At 40.3% G+C, this 26,549-nt stretch overlaps 1 pseudogene across 1 annotated transcript; it reads left to right on the top strand.

The window, feature by feature from the left end:
- LOC146578699 (uncharacterized) lies at positions 1-21,622 on the top strand (annotated as a pseudogene). Its single transcript, XR_014891502.1, has 3 exons — positions 1-43; positions 15,763-15,896; positions 16,344-21,622. The product of XR_014891502.1 is annotated as an uncharacterized LOC146578699 (transcript).
- The last annotated feature ends 4,927 nt before the right edge of the window (positions 21,623-26,549 follow it).

The following is a 26,549-nucleotide window of genomic DNA, read 5'->3' as shown; positions in this document are numbered from 1 at the left end:
GCTTCATCACGGAGTTTCTCTCGGTTTGTGGGCTCGTCTAAAGGTAAGCATCGAGCTAACTTTAATGTGGGTTCAGTTTATGCTGAGTTTAGCTCTGTTGAGAATAATAGATTGCTTGGTAGACATTGGAGTTAGACAGACTGTAGAGTTTGTGATTGCTTGCAACATCATAATATGGCGGTTGCTGGGGGGAAAGAATACATAAAGAAAAATAGTCTTGGAATATGAACAAAAGGATGGGGTGCAGGGCAGGAGAACAACCAACCCCCACCCCAGGACCTGAAGCCACAGGTACAAGCCTGGGGGAGCGCAACTCCAGGGTGAGAGTAGTGGAAGCTTGCTGAGAAGGAGGCCAAAGGGCTTTGGAGCGTGATGTCACAGGGGTGGGCGTGGAAAGGATTTTGGCCTGACGCGCCACTTTCTGGGCCAAAGCTCAAATATGGGCTCAAAATGTGATCATAAATATTTTGTACTTGTAAATCAGGATTTGTATTTGTATGTGTATGTGTTTACGACTGTGCGTAACCCCCCCCCCCCCCCCTAATATTGGTATGATCTGAGCTCAGGCACTAAGCAGGACGGGGCAGCTACTGCCTGCGAGTTAGTGAATGGTAAATTGCCTGTATTTAGAGAAACTGTGATATTCTGGATTAGGCTCTTTGAAAAGATCGGACGTGGATAGGTGCCTTTATTGAACAGCAGGACATCACACACTAACTTGTTGTTTTCTTAGCGTGCAGAAATCTACCCTTTTTGTTGTTATATATTGGTCAACCAAGAACTAGCCCTGTAACAGGCACTTCTGTATTTTACCACTGGGGGGCAACAATTCACTCTATTACAAAACTGTTTTTGTTCATCTGTTTATTTTTTTATGAGCTTTGTTTGATTTGTTGAGTATCTGAGGCTGAGACCGCAAAAACATGATTGTTGGCCTGTATTTATATAGTGCTTTACTAGTCCCTTAGGACCCCAAAGCGCTTTACATATCCAGTCATCCACCCATTCACACACTGGTGATGGCAAGCTACATTGTAGCCACAGCCACCCTGGGGCGCACTGACAGAGGCGAGGCTGCCGACACTGGCCCTCTGACTACCACCAGTAGGCAACGGGTGAAGTGTCTTGCCCAAGGACACAATGACCGAGACTGTCCAAGCCGGGGCTCGAACCAGCAACCTTCCGATTACAAGGCGAACTCCCAAGTCTTGAGCCACGATCGCCCCGCAGTGATGATGTGATGGGATTTCCGGCTCTTTCAGCTCGGCTCACTAAAAAGAGTCTGCTCTTTCGGCTCCAAACCGGCTCTTCAGGTTGTTTTGTTGCTTTAATTAATTTATTATTAACAATAATATAAAATTATGCACAAAAGGAATTACTAATGTAAAAAAAGAAGTGGTTTTATTTATATATGTTTATATATAAATATATGCGGTGGCCCCTAGAGACAAAACACGTACAAACTCCAAAACACATTTCTAACGTTAACTGAACTTTCAAAACCGCTACCTAGATCACTTAAATTACACAATTGAAAGCATGTGTGTATTGTTTGTGTATTTATACACAAGCACTCATATATATTCAAATAATTTAAAAAAAAGTTCATTTACCTGTTACTACCACACACCAAATCCGGTCGTTGGTACTTGCTGGCTTGTGTAGCCACTAGGTAACAAAAGCTCAACACTGCGCCCGAGCATCCTGGAGCACTTCTGTTGTCTTTTGTACGTGTTTTGGAGTTTTTACGTGCTTTGTCTCTAGGGGCCACTGTAAATATACTTTTATTTATTCACTCCACACAAAATGTAATAAATAAATAATATAATACAAAAAACCAACTATTTACATTTCAACTTTTAACTATTTAAATTTTCAGCTTTTTTCCTTTTAAACAAATTTAAAGTGAAACAACACAAAACACTGCAAACCACAACACAATTAAATATAAATTAAAATATGCTGTTGGAGAAATGGAGCTAGGCAGACAGAGGAGAACTGAAGATTGACCAGGTACCAAAGTAAATCATTCATACTGTATAAAAAATGTAAATATGACGGTGTATCACGAAAGATTGATATGAGTTTCATTGATATGAAACTGATCACTTGACCAATATTACGTTACTTGCTCTTCAAGTTAATCAACAAATGGCGAAATGAAAAGCCGAACAACAACAATGCTGTTTCTTTAGAGAGTCTTAGCTTATGTGTGTTTATTTCATATTTTCAGTTGTTTCCCTCCACGGCTAAATAAATCTGTTTCAGTAATGCACTGATATACAAGAATGGACATAAGGAGCTTCTTTCAAAGAAAAAACTCAGGTAGATGTTATTTTATATATTATGCTTTGTATGTTGTTCAGTATATCTATGCAAAACAAGAGGACTTTCAATACACAGCAGTATATTCACAGTTGAAACCAGATATTTACATACACTTTATGGAAAACACAAGAACATTTTTTTTACTGTACAACATCAATTTAGAGTAAACTTGTTTTGTTTTAGATAAATAAATATTGAAATATCTTTTGAATTAGTTAAATGTCAGAATAAAGAGAGACAGAGCTGTCTATTTTTTATCACTTTCATCAAATTTAGGAGTACATATACACTAAGTTTATTGTTAATTAATAAAAAAAACTCCAGACGATTCCATTCTGCGCTGAAGAAGCTTCTGATAGGTTAGTAGAGTCCATGTGAGTAAATTGGTGGAACAGCTGTGGATGCATATAAGGCAAAACACAGAGCCTGTTTCTTTGAAATGGAAAATTAAGAGATGTCAACCAAAACACCAGGAAAAGGATTGTGGAGCTCCATAAGTGTGGCTCAATTTTGAATACAATTTGGTGCCATTTAAAATTAAGAAATACAGATAGTTTCTCTATTTACTCTTAAAGTTAACAAATATGTTTTTTATATTTATCAATCTAAAAAAATAAACATTTACCGTATTTCCCGGACTATAAAAGCGCACCTGAATATTAGCCGCACAAGCTAAAATCAGGGGAAAATCCTGTTTTGTACATACATTAGCCGCACCTGACTAAAAGCCGCAGGTGTTTCAATGTTGACTTATCATATGTAAGAGAATATGCACAAAGCGAAATGTCAGGAAAGAGATGGCTGTTTGGAGACACACCTCTTTTATTAATATTTTGAAAAACAAGTTATGGGTACATATTTGCATAACTTTTTAGGTATATGTGCAAGTAGCAGTAATTACAAGTACGAAACATGTACTGTGCTTCATGAATGAGTAACAAATGTAGTACATAACAATAACCTACAGCACACCAGAAAAATAGATTCGGACTACCTTTTAGGCTCAGGTGCAGTGACACGGCTTTAACAAGAAGAAAAGTCAGTCATTCACCACCATATTCCTGCGCACTAAAACCACCAAAGTCCTCTCCTCCAGTGTCAGATACGAACAGGCTCAGGATGGCTACGTCATCCACTCTCAGCTTCTTTCCTTCGTTGTCACTTTGAAAACCAAAGAAATCCTCGTTGTCAGTGTCGGAGTCGAACACCCTCAGAAAGGCCGTGGTGTCCTCCTCTCCATCATGCAGCAGTCCAGCCCTTCGACATCCGTTGGTGATCATGGATGTTTTCACACTTTTCCACGCTGTCAGATTCCACCGGTGGAATTGAGCATAACTTGCTTTTCGCAAGTTTATCGCCGCTCATCATCCACGACTCCCGCTGAACGCGTAGCGTTAATTTGAAGTTTGTTTTTCGTGCTACTTGTACAGCACGGCCAGCCTGGCGGATGGACACGTGACCAACATACCACTCTTGAACCCCGATACTGTGTGTCTGATCACATGCCCTTCCGCCAGGCAACGTAGTGCCGTACAACAGCGGAACAAACAAAACAAATTGTCTTACGATATGATAAAAATCATGGACAATCCATAGAAAAGCCGCACCTGACTAAAAGCCGCAGGGTTCAAAGCTTGTGCAAAAAGTAGCGGCTTATAGCCCGACAATTACGGTAGTCTGATTTGATGTGTATCTTTACCAAGTGTATCTGTTTTGATCTGAAGAGTATGTAAATATCTGGTTTCAACTGTATATTTGATGATTGTCAGCACAAAGAGGGAGAGAGAGGAGAATGAGGACAGAACAGTAAGGGAACAAGAGCAGGTGAGAAACACATGTTAGTCAAATGGTTGTTTACCAAAATCCGTATCATAGGTACTTGTGTATCTCGTACCTAGTGTTTCTTTTCAGGTTTGTTATTTTTCAAGTTATATATTTATTAAGTTATGCAGGCTTATGAAGGCTAAATAATTATATAAACTTTTCTGAATGTAAATAGTGTACTTTTGGTAGAATTAAAAAACTAAGTGTAGTGCGGGTCTATGATGATTTTTAGTGCTACTATCATCTAGTTCTGATTCTGGTTCTGTCTTGGTTAAGTCCTAAGTGGTCCTGATTTTGAACTGTTGTAGTCCTGTTTTAATTCCGGATCAGTTCTGGGTCTGGTTGAATTGGGGTTTAGTCCTCGTGTCTTGATGCAGCCCCAACTTTGTTCTGCCTTGCTGATTAATTAAAATACTAGTTTAAGGTGTCCTGCATATGTGATATATATTTTTTCCTATATGAAATCATTCTTTTTTGAACAAAATTCATAATAAAGCCCATTTCAGTCATTTCTACCCTCACTTAATTTCCTTTTGCTGCTCAGCTCTCACACAGTGGCTCAGTTATGCTCCAATTAATCTTTCAGTAATGTCTACCACCCCCCACCCCCCCCCCACCACCCCCCCAAAAAAAAAAAAAAAGAAGAAAAAAAAGAATCCCACATCCATCCTTTAGGGCTAAGCCCCGGGTGTTTCAGATGTCTGCTTCCGCCTCTGGTGTGGACTATGAAGTAGGGCAGTGGAGTAAAGACCCAGAGTACTTACCGCCACTGTCCTACCCCGATATCTTCACGTATCTTGTTAACCCTGACCCTAACCCTCACGTTCGGATTTCAGAGTGCCCTACGTGTAACGTTGGTAACCAGTCTGGATTTGTTTGATTCATTTCATAGGCAGGCTTCCCTACAGTTGTGCGAAAGAGTTAGCAAATCGTTACATAGCAGGTATGTCTCCACAGTCACTCAATTCTATGTTTGTTTGCAATTTCTATAACCTCCAAGAACCCCAACGATAATATTATTAAGCTATAAAGAGTGATATGAACATACAGAACTTGCCGGAGTTAAAATGTCTGGAGCACACCAACAGATATCTGGAGATGGAAGAAAACTGGATATCAAGCCGTCGCATGGCTGCTATCCAGGCTAGACGCCTTCGTTTTGTAAGGTCCGCCATATAAGATAAGATAAGATAAGATAACCTTTATTAGTCCCACACGTGGGAAATTTGTTTTGTCACAGCAGGAAGTGGACAGTGCAAAAGTTATGAGGCAAAAATTAGGATACAATAAGAATAAATACAGTACACAACTGTACAGAATAGAATAAAATACTATATACAGTAGAATAAAATAAAATAAATATACAATAAGATAAAAATAGAATACAAATACAAATGCTATATACAACTGAGTAAAAGTACAACGATGACAGAAAGGATTATTGCACTTAGTATTATTGCATATGTATGGATGTGTGTGTTTGATCAGTTAAAGTCTTTGTTGTGGAGCCTGACAGCAGTGGGGAGGAAAGACCTGCGAAATCTCTCCGTCCCACATCGTGGGTGCCGCAGTCTCCCACTGAAGGAGCTGCTCAGTGCTGTCACAGTCTGCTGCATGGGGTGGGAGATGTTGTCCAACAGTGATGACAGCTTAGCCACCATTCTCCTGTCACTCACCACCTCCACTGGGTCCAGAGGGCATCCTAGAACAGAGCTGGCCCTTCGGATCACCCTGTTCAGTCTCTTCCTGTCCCCAGCAGAGATGCTGCCGCCCAAGCAGACCACACCATAAAAGATAGCACAAGCCACAACAGAGTCATAGAAGGTCTTCAGGAGTGGGCCCTCCACTCCAAACGACCTGAGTCTCCGCAGCAGGTACAGCCTGCTCTGCCCTTTCCTGTAGAGGGCGTCTGAGTTATGAGTCCAGTCCAGTCTATTGTTCAGATGAACACCAAGGTACCTGTAGCTGTCCACAGCCTCAATGTCCATACCTTGGATGTTCAGTGGTTGCAGTGGAGAATGCTTGTGCCTGCGGAAGTCTACCACCAGTTCCTTGGTTTTACTGGCGTTGATCTGGAGGTAGTTCAGCTGGCACCAGTCCACAAAGTCTTGGGTCAGACCTCTGTACTCCTTGTCGTCCCCATCAGTGATGAGGCCGACTATTGCAGAGTCATCAGAGAACTTCTGCAGGAAGCACTGGATGGAATTGTGGGAGAAGTCTGCAGTGTAGATGGTGAAGAGGAACGGAGCCAGAACCGTTCCCTGTGGGGCCCCCGTACTGCAGACGACCCTGTCCGACACACAGCCCTGAGTCCTCACATACTGTGGTCGGTCGGTGAGGTAGTCCAGGATCCAGGAAGTGAGGTGATGGTCCACTCCAGAGTTCACCAGCTTGTCCTTTAGAACCGAGGGAAGAATGGTGTTGAAGGCACTGGAGAAATCAAAGAACATGATTCTCACAGTGCTTCCAGCGGTCTCCAGGTGAGCGAGGGAACGATCTAGGAGGTGAATGACGGCATCATCCGCTCCAATGCCAGGCTGGTAGGCAAACTGAAGTGGGTCCAGTGATGAGCTTATTAGGCGCCGAAGCTGAGCCAGGACCAACCGCTCTAGGGTCTTCATCAGGTGGGATGTCAGAGCCACCGGCCTGTAGCTGTTGAGGTCCTTGGGGCGTGAAGTCTTTGGCACTGGTACAACACAGGAGGTTTTCCAGAGCTGTGGGACTCTTCCCAACCTCAGGCTCAGGTTGAAGAGGTGCTCCATCACCCCACACAGTTGGTCCGCGCAGGACCTGACGACCCTCAAGCTGATGCCATCTGGACCCGCTGCCTTCTTGCCATTAATCCTCCTCAGTTCCCTCCTAACCTGGGTGGTTGAGAGAGACACGCTGGAGCCTTGTGTTGAGTGTGTATTGGATGCTGCATTTGGGGGTGGGGGGGAGTGAGCAGGGTGAATAGAGGAGGTGTGAAGTGTCTGAGGTGGAACAGCAGCAGTGGGGGTGGGTGAGTCTGCAGCCGATGTTGCAGACTGCCTCATGGCTGAATCAAATCTGTTGAAGAAATGACTCGGTTCATTTGCCCATCTCACATCCCTCCCAGCTCCCTCATGATGCTTCCAGGTTGGGAAAGAATAAAAAAGACAAACCCTTTTTAAGCTTATTCCACAGCCGGCAACACGGCAAGTACGAACCATGGCTGTTGTGTGTGCCTTCGCTCCTTTTTCGCTTGTGCTTTGTTTGGACCCGGAAAATGGCGCATCAGGCCAAAATACTTTCCACGCCCACGCCCGTGACATCACGCTCCAAAGCCCTATGGCGGTGACAACTCTTCCACAGTAGCAGGTAGGATTTTTCTTTTTTTGTTGACGGCTAGTTTTACCTTTCCATACGGATGGTCTGTTTATGTTTTGATCAAGAGCCTTTTTTGGGCAGCTGAAGAGGAGAAGTCCATCTTATGGCCAACCTCTGACTGTTTCTTGGTCATATTACCCAGCAAAACCCAGTATCCAAGTTCATCTGTAACAGTCCTTGTGCCACAGATCCGCACTGTTGCTTCTACATTAAACAGAAGAGCAGCGACATGGCTGCAGGTCTCCGCAACTCCGGCCATACAGGTGCAGTGGACGGCTTCAACCTTCCCTGTGATGCTCACAATGACCCATGGTCACAGGTCATTAATCAATGTATAAAACTAAAATAAAATGTATTTTTAGTGACACAGGATAAAAGAATGGAAGTAAGATGTATAATTAGAATTATTTATAATAAATATGAACAAATTATTGCAATTTCTTTAACTGTAGTAGTGCCATTTGTGGGAGCATTTCAAGTTTCCATATATTAATACAACCGTTATAGCCCAAATTTTAATAATCTGTATGCATATGTATCCATTAGGTCCATAGTAACTACATAAATTGGAAAACTTGTAGTGCAATAAACTACAAAAAAATTTAAAATCTGTTTGATTTGTTTTTTTTACATATCTTTTTAGTTAAAATACAATTAAGAGGTGTATCTCTCGAAATTGTAAATAGAAAAGTTTCCAACCACAAGAAATTTATTTTGAGTGTATTTATAATTTTATTTTTGAGATACACTAATTTTTATATACTACAGGAAAAATGGAAATAAATAGTTTATTTTGATGCATTATAATATTTAGAACAGTGTAATTTAAGTTCTAAGCATCCCAGAAACAATACGGAAAAGCACAAAGTCAAACATCATCATCATCATCATTTATTTATATAGCACTTTAAAAACACACCTAGTAGACCAAAGTGTTGTACAATACTAATATGCACATGACTTTTATGAACATCAACATAGGCTTATAAGGCCCACAAAAATGACGTCACTTCCGGTTTCGGGCAGGTAATGGCGGACATGCAATAATTTGCACTGATGTATATGCCAACGTAAGAAGTGTTATGAACATCGGCAAAGCGTGTTTCTGGAATATTATCTTTTTGTTGCTGCAAGTGCTTCTTATGCAAATTTTTCTAAAGCTATACAGGGAGTGCAGAATTATTAGGCAAATGAGTATTTTGTCCACATCATGCTCTTCATGCATGTTGTCTTACTCCAAGCTGTATAGGCTCGAAAGCCTACTACCAATTAAGCATATTAGGTGATGTGCATCTCTGTAATGAGAAGGGGTGTGGTCTAATGACATCAACACCCTATATCAGGTGTGCATAATTATTAGGCAACGTCCTTTCCTTTGGCAAAATGGGTCAAAAGAAGGACTTGAAAGGCTCAGAAAAGTCAAAAATAGTGAGATATCTTGCAGAGGGATGCAGCAGTCTCAAAATTGCAAAGCTTCTGAAGCGTGATCATCGAACAATCAAGCGGTTCATTCAAAATAGTCAACAGGGTCGCAAGAAGCGTGTGGAAAAACCAAGGCGCAAAATAACTGCCCATGAACTGAGAAAAGTCAAGCGTGCAGCCGCCAAGATGCCACTTGCCACCAGTTTGGCCATATTGCAGAGCTGCAACATCACTGGAGTGCCCAAAAGCACAAGGTGTGCAATACTCAGAGACATGGCCAAGGTAAGAAAGGCTGAAAGACGACCACCACTGAACAACACACACAAGCTGAAACGTCAAGACTGGGCCAAGAAATATCTCAAGACTTATTTTTCTAAGGTTTTATGGACTGATGAAATGAGAGTGAGTCTTAATGGGCCAGATGGATGGGCCCGTGGCTGGATTGGTAAAGGGCAGAGAGCTCCAGTCCGACTCAGACGCCAGCAAGGTGGAGGTGGAGTACTGGTTTGGGCTGGTATCATCAAAGATGAGCTTGTGGGGCCTTTTCGGGTTGAGGATGGAGTCAAGCTCAACTCCCAGTCCTACTGCCAGTTTCTGGAAGACACCTTCTTCAAGCAGTGGTACAGGAAGAAGTCTGCATCCTTCAAGAAAAACACGATTTTCATGCAGGACAATGCTCCATCACACGCGTCCAAGTACTCCACAGTGTGGCTGGCAAGAAAGGAAGAAAAACTAATGACATGGCCTCCTTGTTCACCTGATCTGAACCCCATTGAGAACCTGTGGTCCATCATCAAATGTGAGATTTACAAGGAGGGAAAACTGTACACCTCTCTGAACAGTGTCTGGGAGGCTGTGGTTGCTGCTGCACGCAATGTTGATGGTGAACAGATCAAAACACTGACAGAATCCATGGATGGCAGGCTTTTGAGTGTCCTTGCAAAGAAAGGTGGCTATATTGGTCGCTGATTTGTTTTTGTTTTGTTTTTGAATGTCAGAAATGTATATTTGTGAATGTGGAGATGTTATATTGGTTTCACTGGTTAAAAAAAAAATTGAAATGGGTATATATTTGTTTTTTGTTAAGTTGCCTAATAATTATGCACAGTAATAGTCACCTGCACACACAGATATCCCCCTAAAATAGCTAAAACTAAAAACTACTTCTAAAAACATTCAGCTTTGATATTAATGAGTTTTTTGGGTTCATTGAGAACATGGTGGTTGTTCAATAATAATATTATTCCTCAAAAATACAACTTTCCTAATAATTCTGCACTCCCTGTATGTGGAAGGAAACCGTGACCTAGGACAAGCTAATGGCATAAGATGTAAGTACAACTCCTCCGGTTTCACATGCCAAAAAAATAATTTTTGGTTCCAGTTCTACAGGGATTTAAAAATAGTTAGGTAAAACGGAGTGCCTTCTCCGACCGGTTGTAAAGGGTTAATTATATATTTTATGTAATAATTTATAAAATTTGGGTTAAAAACAATAGAAGACAAATGGCACTAGACACTTTTCTATTGTCCACACGATAGTGCTGGGCGATATGACGATATCTAACGACTTGTGCGCGCTGACTCCACTGACAAGGTACGAAAAAATGTCACGCTACGTCAATAGCAGTAGGTCTTCAGGGATTCTACGTCACGGCTGTATTTCATGCGGGTCCACATTTCCAACGCAATCAGTCTCTATACAGTCTCTGCTATTTTGAGCTACTTTTAAGCATCTTTCTTGTAGTCATCGTTACAACACAGTGTGTTTGTTTTGATTCATTTCCCCGGAAGATGGCGCAGCGTTCCCAGCGTTCCGTGATGTCAACTCCAAAGCCCTATAGAGAGAGTAGTGGAAGCCTACTGCGAAGGGTGCGAAAGGGCTACATTTTCTTTCTTGTTCAATTATTTCCATCATGCTTTGACTGCGGCTGTAACCAGACCTATTCCAGCAGGATTTGTAAAAAGCGTTTTGCCAGACACACAAAGCCGGACAACTTTTGTTCTGAGTCTAAGAAGTCTAAGAGAGAAAACGATCGGACTTCTCGTGTGGCTAGGTGCTGTTGAGGTTCACTTTCTCTTGACTTCACCGATTCTTTTGATATCCCAGCTGGAGAAGAAGGGTCAGATGAGGCTGAAGTATGTTTCTTGTGTGGTTCTGAGAAGTACTTCTCATACACACACCTTTATAGGCTGTATTCCAATTCAGGGTCTGCAGCCTTGGAGGATGCGGGCCATGCGGGAATCATCCTCAAAGACCGAAAGTGAGATGCTTGTGTAATGGGACGGTCTGGCCTCCATGGCGCTGCTCAGGTTGCCTAGCAACCATGTCACTAACCGCTGAAACGTTTCATACAGCATTGTTTGAAATGGAAGAGAAACAGTTTTTGTTCATCTGTTTATTTTTTTATGAGCTTTGTTTGATTTGTTGAGTATCTGAGGCTGAGACCGCGGGACTGTAAAAACATGATTGTTGGGCTTCATTTCTGTACTGAACAGTCATTTTAAGATTAGCTAGTAAATAACAATTAGCTAATGTTGTTCATGAGACTAAAGTCATTTCATGTTGGTGATGTAAATATTATACTGCCAATATTACAGTTATTATTATATTAATCATTATTAGTTATTACAGCATTGAACTTGAACTCTGTGTCAAATACTGAGCTTCAGTAAAGATTCAAGTTGCATTTATTTATGTCCTATCACCTTAAATCTTCACTCAAAGACAAGTATCTTTGACAGTGTATTAGGGCTGCCACAAACGATTATTTTGATAGTCGACTAGTCACAGATTATTTTTGCGATTAGTCAACTAATCAGATCATCATCCATTGAACGTAAAACATACAGCTTATTGCACCAGCAGCATCTGCTCTTATATAATTATCATTAGCTTACAGCTTTAAGTGTTTAAGGTATGTGCTAACTAAAAATAAAGACAAAATGATAGTTTATTAAATTTTAATGAAATTTGCAGATTGTTTCAGTGAAGTTTAATAAACTCCTTGCTATCTAAAATATAACAGGACACCGGAGTAAATTCTCCAGCATCTCACACTTCTGATGATCAGCTGTCTGCTTGAAGTTTATTCAGCTGTGTAAGAACTATAACTTTAATCTCAGCCAAACCGATTTACTCAGGAACAAATAAAACACTGAAAAAAGCCAAACAATAACATTTTTAAGTAATCTAAGTGACTCATATATCATGTTTAACCTGAGTAGCGAAAGACGGCGGTGGGTTTGAAAACGATTTGCCGGGAGTCCAGTGCTCTCATGGCTCTAGCGAGCCTTGCCCCCGTCTAGCTGTCGAGCTAGTGGTTAACAGACGTCTCCGAAAACGTCGGAGCGCTTTTGAAAATATGTGGTGTCTTGATAAACTGAGCAGATATTTGAGGTTTACACAGCTACATTCTTGCCTGAAAACATGTTAAATGTTTATTTTGTGACCCAGAAAGAATAATAAGAGTAATATTAAAGCTAACTAGCTGCCGCCATTGTTGGAAACTGAGCTGGGCTCAGTGTTGCCAACTCCTCAGTAAGGAAAATCGCTATTGGTTGTCCAAAAAAGTCATTAGAAGTCGCTAAATGATGTCATCGCATAATTTGCATAATTGGTCATGCTAATCTAATTGTAACCTATGTTGTTGGAGAGAGAAATAACATCATGGAAGAGACATAAAGTGAGTAAAAACGTCCTAAATGCAGTTAGTTTATTTAGAACTACAAATTAAATTTCTTTTAGCAATTATTGTTTTTTTTAATGTCACAATTCCAACCCTGCTCCTTTGCCCGGGCTTGGACCGGCAAAAGTGACCCGAAATAGACACTCTGGTGGAGTTACTTTGTGTGTGTGTTTATAAGTAGTTTTAAACCTTGTGATTCACAAAACAGCATAAGAGTAAAAGAAGAACTGACTGCGTTACAGCACCCGCTGCTTGTTGAGAGTAGCGCTTTCACGTCTTTTTTTAAGGGGTCTGAAAACTCGCTAAATATAGCGACCAAGTCGCTAAGTTGGCAACACTGGCTGGGCTGCGCTATGAATTCTGACTGGGACGGAGCTACTTCTTCTTCGGGGTTTAACGGCAGCTGGCATCCTTGTACATGCAGTGCTGCCATCTTCTGTTTCAGTCCGTTATTACACTCTTAAATCCTGCTACTTATTCCTGCGTCTTTTGGGATCTTACAAAGCTTCAAACGACGCGTCGACTATTAAATCAGTCGTCGACGATTTTGATAGTCGACGTAATCGTGACTAGTCAACTAATCGTGGCAGCCCTACAGTGTATATATAGATGTATCGGAATCGGAATCGTGTTTATTGGCCAAGTATATGTGCAGACACATACAGGGAATTTGGTTCCAGTAGATGGTGGCTCTCAAGTACAGCAATGTAACACACACACACACACACACACACACACACACACACACACGTGTCTATATATACACATACATACACAAAGCTGTGTAAACCAACTATAAATAACGAACCTAAACTTATATACATAAAATACAGAAATGAATGAGGTGGAATGAATACTACAAAATGTACATAAGGTGCAGTTGCAGTCTGGCAGTGGGAGCAGTGTGGCAGGTCAACTGTTAAGAAGGGAGATGGCGAGGGGAAAGAAACTGTTCCTGTGTCGGGTGGTCCTGGTCTGCAGGCTTCTGTACCGTCTGCCAGAGGGCAGCAGATCAAAAAGTCTGTGTGCAGGGTGTGAGGGGTCTGTGATGATTTTCCCTGCCCGTTTCCTGGTTCTTGAGAGGTACAGATCCTGGATGGAGGGCAGGGGGGTGCCGATGATCCTTTCTGCTGCCCGTACAGTCCGCTGCAGTCTGCTCCTGTCCTGTTTAGTGGCTGCTCCATACCAGACTGTGATGGAGGAGCACAGGACAGACTCAATGACCGCAGTGTAGAACTGGATCAGCAGCTCCTGTGGAAGACTGTATCATATATAAGATACAAATATTGTTATTTCATTTTGTTGGCATTACTAAATTTGGCTCAGTTCTTACATATATTTGTAACAATATATGTAGATTAATGTTGTTCGTGTGTAATTTACATTGAGTAGGCTAACCACGTTATTACATTAATGCATGTAAGGTGAACTAGCAAACACCGTCATAGTTACATGGCTTTCTTCTTGTCTGATGGCAGATACTCCCTTCACCCTGGCCAAAAAGGCTAAAATGACCAAAGAAAAAATGGAAAACGGCTAAACATGAGAGGTTTTTGGACCAAGTTTGTGTTTTTTCCATTGTTTAAGCATTGCTTCCAGCCAAGAGTGATACCATATATGCCCTATGGCTGCAGAAAAGGCTAACATTGTTATCTTTTTACAAAAAAAACAGCTGAACATGAGAGGGTTTTGGACCAATTTTGTGTTCTCCATTCTTTAAGCACCAGTTTGAGTACCGTTTAAGCACTGTCACCGTTTCAGAAGTACCAGTTTGGTACTGGTATCGGATAGGGCTGCACGATTTTGCATGAAATGAGAATCACGATTTTTTTCCCTTAGAATTGAGATCACGATTCTCTCACGATAAATATTTATTGCACTTATTAACTGCACATCAACTTCATAACAGTTGAGACTGAACATAAAAACAATAAATAAACATAAAAACAACAAATGTCTCACATTTGTTGTTGCTGCAAAATGTTGTACTGCTTGAAATTCCGTCTCCACCGTTGCTCGACACTGCGTGTATAGAGCAGGTAGTGCAACAATAGAAAAATAGTTGCGGGACAGCACTGTGTAGCGTTTGTCTAGGGTGTTGATCATTTCCCTAAATCCCTCGTTTTGCACAGTGTTGATGGGAGCCATATCTTTGGTCAGGTGATAAGTAATGGCCTCTGTAATTTCTTTGTGCCTGCGGGAGTTCGACGGGTATAGGGAAGTGCTGTATAAGGTTCCCGTTATTGATGTTTGGGTGGTTGACCGGGATGGATTTTCTCCTGTCACTTTCTCGTCTTCCCTGACGTGCTCTCCGTTGTTTTTTCCCTACTAATTTTAGCATCACACGGCACAGCTTCTGTATCACGTGGTATAAGGCTCCGCCCTTGTCATTTGTTGAGCAGGAAGAGTGAGCGCTTGTTTTCATGCAGATTACGTCCCGGATCAAAATGCGGTACAGTCGTCGTCTTTTTTTTTTTCTTTTTTTTTAAATCGTTGTCATTTGGAAATGAGATCGCACAAAAGTATGAATCAAGATCGCGATTTTCTAATGATTAATCATGCAGCCCTAGTATCGGATAAAACCTTAACGATACCCATCCCTACATACAACCACCCTTTACCTTCCCATATGGAAAAGAAATAGTAAAAAATTATATGATTTACTCATGAAAGCGGCCACTTTCTCATTACTTTCATATATTGTTTTAGTAAGTATCCAAAACATAGAAGTTTCATTATATAATTTTCAAGGGGTCTTATATCTGTTTTCACTCTTGTATGCTTTTCATACAAGTTTCACACAAGACGGATACAAACTTTATAAGATTTATATATATCCTTTCCATGTGGGTTGTCTGGGTGGAGTAGGTGGAATCTAATGAGGTGCTTCAGGTGGTACTGCTACCATTGAGTGTGAGCCGGACTTGTGGATCTATAGAAGTCCATATATACAGGGTGTAGCATCCACTGGGTAAAGGTAGTGATATGCAGGGGGGTCAGTGGCTTTTTCCCCTTTCAGGTTCTTGTGACAACTGATGACTTTCTTGTTGTAGCTGCTTCTCAGTTTCCACATTGAAGTTTCATAGGTATTGTTGTCACTGAGGAGTTTAGTCATGTTTATTTGCTCTGCTTTTTTTTTAATTTTTATCAGGGATAAAATACATATACTTTTTGTGTCCCAGCTGAGTAACAGGAGAAGAGTCTGGTGGAGCAACAGAGGAACAATTTCAGCCATTTGGACTCAGCTCAGCCACTACAGAGGAAAAAATGACTTCAACACAGAAGGTGAGAAAAATATCACAGTTACACTGTTATTGAAACTGCACAGCTTGTTGGTTTTTAAAAACATGTTAACAGCAGCTTTATCTTTTCCATCCCGGGCTCCTCCATATATACACAGAATCTACATTCACAAACAAAAAACTCAGATGTTACAAGAAGATACAAACATAATTTTTATCGGCACACATTGAAACAACAATATCAAAAATTGAACTCAATTTTTTATGAGTAAAATATTTTCTCCACTTATCAATATTTCTTCAATATGTATTTTTCATTACGACTGTCATTGTAGCACATCATTGAAATGTGATACTATGACCAGAAGGTGGTGGAAACACACCTACAATGTGTTTGTTGACATGTTTGATTCTGCTAATAGACGGAGTTACAGTTTGTTCCACGACTGCATTTCACTCACTGCCTCTGTTTGTATCTCTGTCACTGCAGGACCAACATGGAGCGAGAAGTCAGCGCTCTCAGGAGGCCGACAAACCTCACAGAAGAAAGGGAGAGAAAACCTGCAGCTGTGATGAGTGTGGGAAGGATTTTACCCGGGGTCGAGATTTAAAAAGACACCAACTCATCCACAGTGGATTTAAACCTTACAGCTGCGACTTGTGTGGAAAGTCTTTTACCCAGGCTGGAAGCTTAAAAACACACCAACTCATCCACAGTGGATTTAAACCTTACAGCTGCGACTTGTGTGGAAAGTCTTTTACCCGGGCTGGACACTTAAAAACACACCAACTCATCCACAGTGGAGTTAAAGCGTACAGCTGTGACTTGTGTGGAAAGTCTTTTACAGAGTCTGGACACTTAAAAACACACCAACTCATCCACAGTGGATTTAAACCTTACAGCTGCGACTTGTGTGGAAAGTCTTTTACCCTGGCTGGAAGCTTAAAAAAACACCAACTCATCCACAGTGGAGTTAAACCTTACAGCTGCGACATCTGTGGAAAGTCTTTTACCCAGGCTGGAAGCTTAAAAACACACCAAATCATCCACAGTGGATTTAAACCTTACAGCTGCGACTTGTGTGGAAAGTCTTTCACCCGGGCTGGACACTTAAAAACACACCAACTCATCCACAGTGGATTTAAACCTTACAGCTGCGACTTGTGTGGAAAGTCTTTTACCCGGGCTGTACACTTAAAAACACACCAACTCATCCACAGTGGAGTTAAAGCATACAGCTGTGACTTGTGTGGAAAGTCTTTTACAGAGTCTGGACACTTAAAAACACACCAACTCATCCACAGTGGATTTAAACCTTACAGCTGCGACTTGTGTGGAAAGTCTTTTACCCTGGCTGGAAGCTTAAAAAAACACCAACTCATCCACAGTGGAGTTAAACCTTACAGCTGCGACTTGTGTGGAAAGTCTTTTACCCAGGCTGGAAGCTTAAAAACACACCAAATCATCCACAGTGGATTTAAACCTTACGGCTGCGACTTGTGTGGAAAGTCTTTCACCCGGGCTGGACACTTAAAAACACACCAACTCATCCACAGTGGATTTAAACCTTACAGCTGTGATGACTGCGGGAAGGATTTTACCCGGGGTCGAGATTTAAGAAGACACCAACTCGTCCACAGTGGAGTTAAACCTTACAGCTGTGACTTGTGTGGAAAGTCTTTTACCCAGGCTGGAAACTTAAAAAGACACCAACTCGTGCACAGTGGATTTAAACCTTACAGCTGCGACTTGTGTGGAAAGTCTTTTACCCAGGGTCGAGATTTAAGAAGACACCAACTCGTGCACAGTGGAGTTAAACCTTACAGCTGTGAGTTGTGTGGAAAGTCTTTTACGTATCGTGTGGGCTCAAAAAAAACACCAACTCATCCACATTGTAGTTAAAGCACACTACTGTGAGTTGTGTGGTAAAGCTTTTGCTCAAAGTCGAAACTTACAGAACTATCTAGTTACCCACTCTGGAATTAAGGCGTACAGCTGCAACTTTTGTGGAAAAAGTTTCAATGAAAAACACTACCGAAATATTCACCTACGGATTCACACTGGAAATGGTGTTTACTGCTGTGATCAGTGTGGGAAACTGTTTCCAACAGATGCACAGTTACAACAACACATGTTTAGCCACACTGAGGAGAGACCTTATAAATGTGACCTGTGTGAGAAGACTTTTAAATCTCCACATCAGCTGAAAAAACACCAACAGATCCACACCAGAAAGTAACTCTACAAGTGCAGTTACTGTGAGGATGTATTTACCTTTTTATCCTGTATTTTTAACCTGATTGTTTGGAACAAGTTTGATCAGTAAACTTATGGAGTTATACTGAATGAACTGTTTGGGAAAATGAAGACTCATTTTCTCTCAGTAAGCTGAGTGTTATAATGTAAACAGTAAAAGTAATTGGACGTTGGCAGAGATGCTCTTTATTTCAGGCGACATTCAGGATAAAAATAAACAAAGCAGAGCAACATAGATGGATCCAGTTCTCAGCCCTGTCGTCGCTGTGGTGGTGGGAAAGAGTTTCTTTGTAAGCTTTGTGGAAAAGCTTCCAATCATCAACTGGACCTAAATCCACATCAACGCAGCCACACTGGAGACAAATGAACTACTGCAACGAATGTGGGAGAGGCTTCCACACACCAAGTACATTAAAAATACATGAACTCTTTCACAGTGTGGTCAAAAAGCACATCTGTGACTAGTGTGGGTCATCCTTCACCACTGGACGTGAGCTCAATGAAAAAGGATAAGGGAATCCACACAGGAGAGACACCATACAAATGCAGACAATGTGACAAAAGATAAGATAAGATAACCTTTATTAGTCCCACACGTGGGAAATTTGTTTTGTCACAGCAGGAAGTGGACAGTGCAAAAGTTATGATGCAAAAATTAGAATACAAAAAGACTAAATACAGTACACAGCTGTACAGAATAGAATAAAATAATATACTAAATACAGTAGAATAAAAAGCTTCTCACAATCAGGTCATCGTAACAAACATGAATGTACACACATGGAAGTGAACTTCAGCTGTGACCAGTGTGACAAGAGTTTCAGGAATCTCAGTTCATACTCCAAACACAAACGATCCCACGCTGTAAATAAACTGTTTCACTGTTACCAATGTGCAAAAACCTTCACTTCATTATCTGCTCTGTACAAACATCAGCCTGATCATGCAGGACTGAAATCACTGGATCACAATGAATCTGAAGAGAGAGAAAGATCCTCTTCTGGTTTCAGGGTCAGACTTAAAAACCTTGAGATCAGGCTCCACAGAGTTCAGATGGAATCTCCTGTAAAGAGTGTCAGCTGATGTCACACTTGGATCTGATGAGGTAGCTCTGATTTCTGGACCTGGGGTCCGTTCTTCGTACGTCGCTTACTACATCCAAGACCAAATCATCGCTCTAACCGTGAGCTCGCTAATCCGGTTCTCCGAACACACCTGCTGTTGACGATTAGTACAGCTGGATGAAATGATGTGAGATAACTGGGTGTCGTAAAAGGGGCTACGCATCGATAGTAGAAACATTGATCGGCAACCCTCTGATTGGTCGGCGAAATGTCGAAGGAGCACGCACGGTATTTTTTGGCAGCAGAGAAAGAACTCTTGAGTGAGGGATTTTAGGAGTTTCAGAGTTTAATCAGTTGTAGCCACAGCTGCCCTGGGGCAGACTGACAGAAGCCAGGCTGCCATATCGTGCCATCGGCCCCTCTGGCCAACACCAGTAGGCGGTAGGGTAGATTTATTATATTACACTATATTATCCAATATTATATTACATTATATTATATTTTGTTATATTATATCCTCTTTCACATTAGAGCCACAACAGGACCCACTAGAACATGGGAACAAGTATATATTATACAGAATGGTAATATTTATCACTTATATTGCTTTTTGTCTCTTGGAAATCTGTGATGTCTTTTTGTATCGCTGCCTGGTTTGGTAACCTGACGGTGAAGAACAAGAATCGATTGGGACTTCTGGTAAAAACCGCTAGCAAAATTTCAGGGCGCTGGCAAGATGGACTTTTGGCCATTTACAATAGAAACATGCTTAGAAAGGCTCATTCTATTATTAATTGTGTGAACCATCCACTTCACAGTGAGTTTGAGTTGTTGCCTTCCGGCCGCCGTTTTAGAGTACCTCCGAGGAGGACTAAAAGACTCCAGGTCTCTTTTATCCCTACTGCGTCTTGTCTCCTTAATGGCAAATAATTGTCCTTGAATTTTCTATCATTATTATTGTTATTATTGTTTTATAGTATTGTTCTGTTGTTCTTATCCTCCTGCTGCTAAACTAATTTCCCCTTGTGGGACAATAAAGAAAAATTGAATTGAATTGAATTGAATTGAAATAATCTGTTTGTTTGTTCATAACAGCAACCAAGAAAAGGGCAGAGCAAAAAAAAGACAGGTGGTGGTCCTGCACCCCCACGTCAACAAGTTGGTTAAGTAAATAATACCCTCACGGGAAAATCGATATCTCTCAATGAGCACACTGTCGCGCTGAGCTAAAGGATCCTGTCTATTCCGCAATATACGCTGGATTCTGAAAACTCTCCTTATCAATCTTGCACCTTCCGCAATGGGTGGCTCGCGTATACGGACAGGACATGGCTGCGACAGACTTCCCAAATCCACCTTCGCTTTTATAGCCGTGGTCTCTCATCTTGATTACACGAAGTAATTTACTATTACTACTCTGAAATATGAATTGCATCTGTAATAATCACATACATGTAATAGAATGTTAATAGTACATTTCCCTTTTATAGGAAATGACCTGTATGTATCTGTGTGACATCAATAAAAGGATCAAGTGCTGCATTATCTTTAGTTACATTGATGTTATTTATTTATGGTGAAACAGTGGTGGAATATCGCTGTTGCTTTCGTATAAATGAAGCGGACATACCTGCGTGGCCGCGATCTAATCCTGTTTACATAAAGTAAACCTGCTCCAGAGCAGGTTTACGCTCATGGCTCTGTTGCTATGACAGCAAGTCCCGGATGAGCTTCGGGGAACCGAACGATCCAGGATCACGCGAAATCGTCAACAATCAAATCCAGCTAACTTACTTAGCGAGGTACGAAGAACGGACCCCTGCAGTGAATAATCCTGAATGTTACATTTAGGAAGCTGCATGTATAGATATGTATATCAAGTTTATGTTTTTTCCTTTGAGGGATTTTAATTCTCTAAAATGTTATCCCAGTTACATTTTAACCTTTGTTCCCTTAGGACACAGTAGTGTTTAGTAGTTGTACTATTAAAGTTATAGGAATGTCTTTTCTTTCTTTTTTTTTAACCAAACTGGTATTCTATCAAAAATCAAATATGGATATGTAAATCATTTCTTTTATTTGAACTTTTTTAGTTTTCCAAAATTAACTTATTTTTTATGTATTCATTGCGTGTTTCACCTCAGTTAAATTTCAATCCTTCATTCATATTTAAACTCTTGATGTGGGCTGTATTTCCATGTAATACCTTTTTTTTCCAGAAGATGGAGCAGTGATGCTGTGTAACCTTTATTTAATTAGGGAAAGAACACAATATTCACAGTGGCAGCAAAGAACTGTTAAAAGTTAAAAACAGCAGCACACATCAGAACCATTTTAAAGATTATTTTTCTTAAAAACAAGGTGTGGGAATGAAGTTTTAACATGAGTGTGTTTAAGATGCATTGTGAATAGCATCTCACACGTTCCAATAAAGCAGATGTTCCTGCATTGCAACAGTAGTTTGCAGATGTGTTCATCCCCCGACCATCTGCAAGACTCTCATGCAGCACCAATTTGAAACGCAGCCTGGAAAGTGCGTTCATGGCCCTACAGGTTGCCTAAGCACAAGAGACAAATTGTGCAAAAGGAATTGGCTGAAATGGTGAAAATGCTGTTATCATAGGATGAAACGAGGATTTGTTCCTCAGTGTTTGGTCTCCTATGCTTACCTTTTCTCCAGATGATTTGTCACAATTGAGAGGGGCCGGTTGTCTTTAAGGTGCTTCCAGGTAATTAAGAAGTGAGTGCAGGGTTCGTACCATTCATCACACTTCTGTTAGGTTTGTTTGAAGACTCGGGCATTTTTCAGCACCTGCTGTTGCGATAGCTGCGTCCTCACACTGCATATGCTGTTTGCCACCTGGATGATGTTGTCATTCATAGTGATACCACGGTGGAGCATGTGCAGTGGGTGGTCACAGTCCCTGAAGTGTGTGGTTGGATGGAGGGACGTACAGTATTTGGGTACAATTTGGGAGCTGGGTATGTGCATCCACACATGGATAAAACAGCAGCCATCGCTTCCTGCCTGTGTCCCAACGCAAAAAAGAACATCCTGATAATAATGAATTACAATATTCCCGACAAGAAGAAATAAATGCATGAACGAGTTTTTCAGCATCACTCTGGGACAGGATATTTCTGATTTTCAAGATATTGCAGCAATGAAAGAAAGCAGTCATAAATATTTGCTTAATATTTCCATTAAAGGAGAAATCCTGGTCAAAATGACTCTAAGATTCCATATAGTGTTACTGGAGGCCAAGGTATTGCATCCAGAAAAGGATAAAATCCGTAGCTGTTGATGAAATTGGCACAGAGCTTCCCCCATGCATTACCAAAGATTCACATCAAACTCATTCTTGATTGCTTTAATGAACATTTTTTTATTGTCACAGTTTGATACTGATGATTTCTTGTGAACACTCCTTTAGTTTAAACCCAGTGACAGTATCAAGTTTTTATGTTTGTTTTCATGTAAGTATCTACACTTATATTATCTATCTATACTTCGTCTGCATCCCTCGAGGCCCCATTTGAAGGCTGATTATGTCCCAACATAGGCCAGAATTCATAGCGCAGTGGTGGCTGTGGCTTTTTTTTTCAACAAAGAAAAAACCCCAGCAGATGGCTGAAGCGTGGTGGCCAAAGAATAAACTTTTAAAAGCAAGTATAAAATTTTAGATCACTTATATATCTGCAAAGAACGTTATAACATTACTGTTGGCTACATGTCCACAAAGTTATGTATAGGGGTGGGTTTTTAATTATCGATTTATCGATTAAAATCGGTTCTAGCTTGGATAATGTGATATCGATTCATTAAAATCCTGAATTGATTTTTTAATACAAATTTATTTTGACCAAAATGCCAGAATTTCAGGTTAAACCTCAGAAAATTTCAACAAATAACAACAACCAAACAGCTGAAATAGTAAATGAGAGCAGGAACACGATTCTGCACAAAGACGTAAACACAAAGCGTGGATCCACCGACGGATCAGAATCAGTGAGATGTCGCCTTTCTCTCACGACAGCACGGACACGGTCGGGGCTGAAAGCCGACAGCTCGCTGATCCGTGCTTTGAGTTCCCGCCCTTTTTCCACTAGATTCTGAAGCTGCAGGTTTTGTCTCTCTCCAAACAATATTGACTAAACCAGCAGCTAAAGAAGATCCAACCCTTCACATAAACATCGTCATGAACTTTTCCTGTTTTACTTCCACAACAATAAAATCACACTTCATGCACAGCTCTCTCCCTCTCTCTCTCTTTCTGTCTATGTGTACTTCAAGAACAGTTTCCCGTCAAAAAAATCTGTTTTCTGCATTATTCGCTTGTTTATTACTCACAAGTCTACTGTTGTTTACAGTGCTGTCGGCCGCTGTTTTTTCCCTTTTACCTAATTCTGAAAAGAAAGTCTCATTTCTGCTGTTCAATAGGCTACTGAACAAATTCAAACTTTTTAAAATTATGCGAAATTTCAAAACACTTAGCTGTGTCTCTAATAAAACCTCTGTAACTTTGCTCTGCTTCACTTCAGCAGCATCAACTAAGGTTCATATGTTGATTAATGGTTTTCTTTCATTTTTGATGTACTGCTGAATATTTTTATAAAATCCCAGGCCAGGAAAATCAACTTCGTGTTTTTCTGTGTTTTATCCTCAGCTACTTCGACACAAAGGCATCTGCTGTGATGCTCACACCTTTGATAGAGTCTAGCAAGTGTCAGCTTTTTTTATAGATATAAAAATATGGAAATGTATTGATGCAGGACCTGAATGATGATATATGGAATGTGGAATATCTGTCCATGCTGACAATATTGATTTGTAACTTAAAATTTGTTATTTTAACTAATAATCTTGTCAGCATAAAGTTCTTTATTTGGAGCACAGATCTACAAGAAAGATAAGTTACTGAAACGTGCTTGTGCTTAAATTCCATATCAATCTTTGGCAATATTGTGAGTAATGTTAAACTTAAAGATCATCTCTGCCTCCTGATCTGTTTCCTGCTGCCTGCCACTGAAGACAGTGGGGAGAGGTAACAATTAAGCAGTGCATTTACTGTGGCATATAATGTCATCTTTTCTCATTACAGTCCACTTTGACCAGCAGGTTTGTGACAGTTGGCTTAACATACCGAGCCAAGGAATCTAAATATACATTTGGCATCTCAGTGGGGCTACCAAAAGTCATCACCTCAGTCTTTTTATCATTGAATTTTAAAAAGTTAAGAGACATCCAAGCCTTAATGTCATCAAGACACTGAAGTAATGGTTGTATGGAATATGTGCCTTTTTTATGTAGGAAGGAAGGTCATTCATTGACTGTCAACTCTCTTTTCAAGAATTTTGGAAAGAAAAGGTAGTTAGAAGAAAGGCCTGTAATTTGCACAACTAAAGAGTTTATTATATTACTCCTTCTGGGTCACAGAACAAACAATTATTATATTTTCAGGCGACAAAGTAGCTGTGTAAGCTTCAAATATCTGCTCGATTTGTCAAGATATCACATATTTGCAAAAGTGCTTCGACATTTTTAGAGATGTCTGTTACCCACCAGATCGATAACTGTCAAGGCTCAGTAGAGTCGGCGAGAACAGTGAACTACTGGCTCATTATTTTAACATAGATAACATAAAAATATTATTGTTTGGCTTTTTTCAGTGTTTTATTTGTTGATCAGTAAATTGGTTTGGCTGCGATTAAAGTTACAGTTTTCATAAAATCCAAACAGAAAACTGATTAAACAATAGCGTGAGATGGTAGAATTTTCTCCAGTGTCCTGTTATATATTAGATAGTAAGGAGCAGACGGCTGAGTTTAACTCCACCAAGGCTAGACCATCCCATTACACAGCTTCGCACTTCCAGCCTTCTCAGCCTTCTCAGCCTTCTGTTGACCCAGTGTTTTGAGTTTTAGTTTATTTGGATGATATGTTTGAGTTCTTTAGGGTAGCTCAGTTGTTTATTAGTTTCCCTATGTGTTTTCTACCCTAAAGAACTCAAACATCCATATCATCCAAATAAACGTGACATGGGTCCTCCGAAGGATGCAGCCCCTGAATTAAGACACAGCCAGTCACTCGTCTTTCCGAGACATTCAGTCAGCTTCAGGTGGCAGTAATAACTTACATTAATGCATCTTAAGCAGACTTCTTCTAAGAAGCTTTAAACATTGTTTTTCTTTAAATAGAGGAATTATCATCAGACCAAATTTCAGTCCAGCATATGTCTCACCCACCTTCCTCCCTACATCCTCTCATTCATAAACCTGTGAGGTTGTTCTCTCTTTCCTCTTTGGATCCTGCTCTTTACTGAATGCCAGGATGATAGTTGACTGTGGACTATCATTTTGGCTGAGAAAAGCTCCGAGACATTTCAACACACTGCGATTCAACATTAAGCTGCACTGAGCTACCACTCTGTTGTTGGTCACGTGGTTTTAAATAAAGAAAAAACAAAAACACTAAAAGCAGCAGAAGGAAGACTGAAGATTTAATATAGATTAAATTTTGTAAAATATGTGTACACACACACACACACACACGTAGAAAAACATTTAGTATACACATCCAGAAATGCATATACTATTATATATTGTACATATATTTATTAGTTTCAGATGTAGCCATTCTTGTATTTTGCTTGTTTACATTATTGTATTTTGCACAACTCTGTTGCTTGTGAAGCTCGCACACAAGAATTTCACTCACATGTACTGTACCAATGTACCTGCACATGTGATGTGACAATAAAAGTGATTTGATTTGATTCCTTCCATCATCCCATAAATACTACTTTAATTCACTGTGCTATTTCTTTAATTTAGACATCATACAGAAATATCAGAAATATCATCCTCACCAATTTATCAATCCAGACCTCTGACCTCCAGACAATCTAAAAAAATCTATATTTCTTTGTTGTTTTTTTTTTTATGTTTGCACAGGAACCAGTTGCATAATGGACTGTTTTTATATTTGTTTGTTTTTCAAAATACAGTTCTCCTAAGTCTTAATAACCCAGGAACAAAATTTTTTTTTTTCATTTTTAAAAAAGACCTTTTGTGTTTTTCCCAAAAAAACTAGTTTCAACAGTGAAAATGACTTTGACCTCTTAAATGGTGACCTTGCCACAAAGTCCCATGAAACACTAGTCAAAACATATAGCATATGCAACATAACATAACACGTTTGTAAGACTCATGAGAATACGATGATGACGATGATGACGATGATGACGATGATGAAGATGATTGATGGGTTTAGATTTTATTATTGTCATTTGTATTAGGAAATATTTAACCATATATGCTTAGAGGTGTATAATCAATTGTGTAGTGATAGGACTGTGGTCTTTAGCAGACTACA

Source organism: Mchenga conophoros, linkage group LG3 (genome assembly GCF_057382185.1).
Source record: "Mchenga conophoros isolate Kocher_MC1m ecotype Shallow Benthic linkage group LG3, M_conophoros_male_GT1.1, whole genome shotgun sequence".
Lineage (NCBI taxonomy): Eukaryota > Metazoa > Chordata > Actinopteri > Cichliformes > Cichlidae > Mchenga > Mchenga conophoros.
Note: the sequence above shows the minus strand (reverse complement) of the source record. Positions and strands in the feature narration are given on the sequence as shown.